The following is a 5808-nucleotide window of genomic DNA, read 5'->3' as shown; positions in this document are numbered from 1 at the left end:
TTAGTGGGAGTTTTGCATGTAGGAAGAAAGAACAATTTGCTATAAAGATCCCTGCTGTGGAGCAGAGAAGGTTTACCGTAAAAGGAGCAAATTACACGACTTCTTTAATGTTATCCAGATGATTTTCTCCCTTTCGTTTTTTAAGCTCTGCTTACAATTCTGCAGTATTTCCTAGCAGCGGAGGCTTAACTTGGCACTATTCGCAGCTCCAACCATCATAAACAATGTTTGCAGTGCATGGGTTTGCTGGCTGTGCCTTTTTTAATTTCAGAATTCCATTTTACATGAGCCCTTTCCCTGTGGATGCATGCTACATTGTTTACAAAGTGTTTAATGTGTATTAGTTCATACAATGTTAGAGCTGGATGCATTGACTAGGGGTCAGCCAGACATTTTCTATAAAGGGCCCAGTAATAAATATTTTAGGCTTTGCAGGCCGTTTAGTTTTTATCTGTTGCAACTACTCAACTCTGTGCTTGCAGAGTGAAAACAGCCACAGACGATACATAAACAAATGGGCATGGCTGTGCTCCAGTAAAATTTGACTTATGGCCACTGAAATTTGAAATTCATTTAATTCCCACATGGCACAAAATAATCTTCAAAAAAATTTTTTTCCTTTGGTTCACAGGTGTAATCTATCATCTACCCTTGAACTAGAAGATTATAGTCAGAGAATGTGTTGAATCTGCTGGAGACTTTATAGAGCTTCTCAAGGCCCTTCATTTTATAGCTAAGATTCTGGAGCACAGAGAGATTCAAATATGTTCCTCGAACTCATACAGCTAGTGAGTTACAGAGACAAAACCTTATTTCTCATCTCTTGATTCCAAAATCAGATTTTTTAAAACCATGTCATTCTTCAACAATCACCATGATTGATACACATCCATGCAAGTGTTATGTGAACTTATAATTGGTCTGTGGACATAAATGTCTGTCTCCTAATTGGCTCTTTGATCTCAATTTGGAGAGACTTGGACTCTGCAAAATGACTCCCTCAACTGTGATACTTAGAGCATACCATTAGGATCAAATAAAGCATGTGAGACCTCTCTCCTGACTTCTACTGCTACTTAAGCTGACTATGAGAATTTTTGAGCTAAAAGGGTCCTTAGAGATTTACTTGGATCACACCTTCAAATTATATGGGAGAAATTGAGGTCCGGAGAGTCTAAATGAACTGCCCAAGGCCAACCATTGGCAGGATCTAGAAACCAGGTCTCTAGCCCCCTAGTGCGGAGCTCCTTCTAATTGTACCAGATAGCCTGACACAATAGTTCACGAAAAGGAATTTTATTACTCAAAATTAAAGCATGCTTTTGTGTAAAGTCAGAAAATAAATATACTAACTACCATTAATTACCAACTCATTCTTACATATCAGGACCTGGACTACACACACAAGCATTATTTAATCATTTCTTTTTTATCTCCATCTTACAAATGAGGAAGCTGAGACTCCAAGAGTTTGTAACTTATTTCATGTTACAGAGCTGGTAAGTAATAGAGCTACAGTTCAAAACAACTTCTTTTTAACACCTGAGCTCTTCCCTTTCCATGCCACCTCTGTTGCCTGCTTTTGTTTTAAGCCACAGAAATTGCAACAAACTGGGTAAATTATAAGCATTTATTGGGGCAGGGGATTGAAAAGGGGCAAAGTATCTTCAAATGTCATCCCCGGCTCTACCTTCCCTGGCTTGTTGGAAAGATCTCAGGCTGGCTTCAGCCCCATGTGTCCTCAGTCACATCTAGGAAGGGTGAATGTGCAACTGAATCACCTGTCGAACAAGCATCCTGATCCTGGGCTCTCCTTGGACCAATCTCAGTCTATGGACTAAAGATGGCATTAACCCTCAGAACCCATCACTAGAGCTGGGAGTGAGGTTAAGGCACCCAAAATGAACTGTTGTCACATAAAGGAGAGAAGGGTGCTCCCTCTGGAAAGAAAAATTGAGGGGCTGTTAGAAAAAGAACAAATATATTGCAGGCAGCCAATGCATTTACTGAACCACCCCCTTGTCTACCCCACGTTTATTTAACTGATAGGGTGAAAGATACAGGACTGGAAGCATAAACCCGGCGGCGGTGACTCTGACCGCCTTCTCTAAGGTTGTAGGGGAAGAACTGCTCACGGTACATCACTCACACCAACTTTAGCAAGCACCCCTGGGTTCTTGTCCGCACTCCAGGCATTATTACATGACTAAGCATCAGCCTATCAAGGCAGGACCTTCCCAAAAGGTATGTGAGCTTTTCCTGGGGGTGAAATCTGCACTTTCTAGGGAAAAAGCAAAGGGACAAATGGTGACCCAGTCCTAGTCTTTCTAATTCAAATTCAACCCTCTCTCGTCTGCCCAGCTCCAGCGTCTGTATGTGAGACTCCCCACCGTCCATCCCAGCACGCAGATGGCTGTTACATGTCTGCAGTCTCCATGAGACCTCAGCCTCTGTCGGGAAGGGCTGCTTTTCACCCATCTTTGGCCCTCGGCCTGGACAGAGCTGGGCTCAGACCTCTGCAATACTGGGAAGGTCGCTGAGCTCCTCCGAGCCTCTCCTCCCCTTCAACTAAATGAGAAAATGAACAACATCTGCCTCATAGGATTATCTGTAATATCAGGTGATGAAAGTGCTATCTCTTTCCAGTTTTCATTCATTCTAAGATGCACATTTTCTCATATTTTAACATCTCTGAACCTGAGATCAATTCTTGCAATGAACTGAATGCTGTGGTGTTGGGATTAGGAAGTAGGGCCGTTGGGTAGTGCTTAGGTCATGAGACTGGAGCCCTCATGAGTGAGAGGGGTGCTCTTATAAAGGAGACCCCACAGCACACCCAGCCCTTTTGCCTCATGAAGTCACAGCTAGAAGGCACCGTCTGTGAACCAGAAGGCAGGCCTTCACCATGCACCAAATCTGCTCGCACCTTGATCTTGGACTTCCCAGCCTCCAAACATGGGAGGAAAAATTGTCTGTTGTTTATAAGCCACCCAGTTTATGGTATTTTGTTATAGCAGCCCGAACAGACTAAGACAATCCTGCAATCCTGCAAACACTATATTCTATCTTAGTATTACGTAAACTAATGGTGAATCTTACAATCAAAGGCAGCTGATAGTCAATAAGATGTGATGTTATCAATATCCATGCAGTACTCTGCCTCTGACAAATGCCCCCAAACCTGCCTAAGAACCAGCTACTCAATTTGTTAAGCTCAAGAGATTCCCTGTACTTTCCCAACAGCATCCTGGATGCCTTCAGTCACTCCCCATCCCTCTTGTATTTTAAATGTATCCGAAGTTTTTTTGCAAATTATTTTTATTTTCATTTCCACATATACTAGTTACAGAATTTGGTACAGCACAATCTTACTTGTCTTTACTTTCTATTACCATCTCACCACCACCACTGGAAGAAGTTTGCACTGCTTTGGAAAGAATAGTTTTCATTCCAGTCTGGTTTTGCCACTAATTAGCTACATGCCTAATCTTTGTCACCTGCAAAATGGGGGTGCCAATTCTGCAAGGTCCAATGAGATCTTATATGTGGACATCTTTTACAATGACTGCATTCTGGAGCCTGGTGGACAGAAAGGCCTCCGCTCCCTTCTGTGATTTGACCAGTCCTGAACAGCTTCCAACAACAACACTTACGAAGAAAAGGGTGTCTTTTGAGGCGTGTTTGATTAGTTCCTATATTCACCCCCACCATCACTGGGATGCTTTTTGTTCTGGAAACATCTACAGGACATGGGAAACAAAGTGGCTAATTGTTACATTTGACTGCACCCAGCTTCCAGTAAGAATGTGAACTTCATTGCTTTAAATGTCAGTGTCCCCCTGACTCTGCCGGTTGCAGCGGGAACTGCTTCCTTTCCAAGGGCCACTAGGGGCGCCTCCTCCTGAGGTTTTCGCCACAGTGGGAGCTGGGACTTGACACTGTGAATTTACAGAGACGAGTTCCCCTCTCTGCTTAGCATTAAAGTAGTAATCCTTTATTTGTGGTTTTCTTCGTTTTAACTTTCTGCTTCCCCCTACTTTGCACACTATTAAAACGGAACTTGTCTTTTACTTCACTTTAGGCTTAGGTTATGGAGTGAAATTGGGGTGGACATTAGGGCACTAATAGTTACTTAGCAGCCACTTTGTGCCCGGTGTACACACATCACCTCGTTTCTCTAGACATCTCACAGGGATCTGACAAGGTTGAGTGTTTTGTGTTTGAGATGAAGACGATTTGTTAGAAGTCATAATATCAGAGCTGAATCCACCCCGCCCCCAACCTTTTGCTGTTTGTTTCTGATATTTGGTTTTGTCTGGGAATAAGAAAAATAGAAGCGAAATGCTTTGAGGAAGCATCGGCATTGTGTGTTCAGCCCTCTTCACCTGGAGATCATCTTCTTCCACTCTCTGTATGTCTTCCTTTCATGCTTTATTCCTGAAAATGAACTTGTCAGGGAGTCCCTTTCCTTTTTCTGGAACAATCCCAGATGCTTATGGCATTACAGAGTAAGTCGCGCTAAAGGCATTCGCCAAAGCAGACAGCCTCAGGGAAGAAGGGAAGGGTAAACTGCATGAATGAGCTAGTACAAAGCTGCTAATAAAACCCAGGACACATGTGCGCAGAGCGTATAATTTGCTGACGCAGCTATTTAGTACCAACTACCAGGAACTAAAAATATAAAAGATGTATTTAAATTGCAAAAAGAAAGAGCGACCTAACCTAAAGGGGAGAACAAAAATAAATTTCCGGCCCTGACATTTATTTATGTAAAAAAATCACAAAGAAAGAATTTCTTTTCTGACAAAGGAGCGTATTTTCCTTGAATGACGGAAAAAGATTGCATTCTGCATGGGTCCCACTTTATCTGTGATTAGAGTCCCAAGGCACAATTCTTACAAAGTATTACATCTTTCTCATTTCACAACTTTTTTGCTTGTTTTTAAGGCTTGATTTTTGTATTGTTTCACTCCTTTCGTAGCAAAGTTTTTTCTGTTGCTCCCTTTTGCTCTAAAGAGTGACAACTCCTCTTTCAGAAGCCTTTATATGAGAAAGAAGGAAAAATTGTCTGCAAGCGAGTCAGGTTTCTTAGATTCACAGATGCAGAAAACTTCAGGCTTTCTCATAAAAACAGTAAATGACTTCAGACCGTACATTGGAATGAAACCTCCAGGATAATTTTTGGTTAACAAAAAACAGGGGCAGAAAACGCCTGGGCGAGAGAGAGGAAGCCGCTGCTGTGCCGGCGAGGCCGGCCCTGCGTCGGGCGGTCACCTCCAGCCCCGTGGCCGGCCGGGCGCCTCCCCGCGCGCTCCTCGGGCCTCTTCGGGCAGCCAGGAGGCATTTTCCTCCGGCGGGAAAGCCCCGTTATAAAACGCTGGGGCAGGAGAGGCTGCTGCTTGGGTCCCATCTCGGTTCTGAAGGCCTCGAGGCGCCGGGGCTGGCGTCGGGGCACGAACACGGCGAGGGGGTCCCCGGGCCAAGTCGGGGCGCCCCGCGCGCGCTCCGTCCCCGGCCTCGACGGGGACAAGCCCCTGGCTAACTTGTCACGAGGCGTTAGGAAGCCGAGTCTGGGGCCAGGAAAGTTGGGCCGGGCTGCGGGGCGGCTGGGACCCAGAGCACCTGCTTCTCCGGCCGCTGCCGGGCGGCGCCCGCGGGCTGGAGCCGGCGCTCCGGGCGCCGAGCGCGGGGCGCTCCGGGGAGAGCGCGCCCCACCTGGGCGGGGGAGGCCGGAGCGCCCGCCCCGCGGGAAGGGGCGGCGCGGGGGCGGGGGCCACGCGCTGGGCAGGGCCGGGCCGGGCCGGGCCG

This window comes from Miniopterus schreibersii (assembly GCF_964146895.1).
Source record: "Miniopterus schreibersii genome assembly, chromosome: 17".
NCBI classification, from domain to species: domain Eukaryota; kingdom Metazoa; phylum Chordata; class Mammalia; order Chiroptera; family Miniopteridae; genus Miniopterus; species Miniopterus schreibersii.
The sequence above is the reverse complement of the archived record's forward strand: the minus strand, read 5'-3'. Positions refer to the sequence as shown.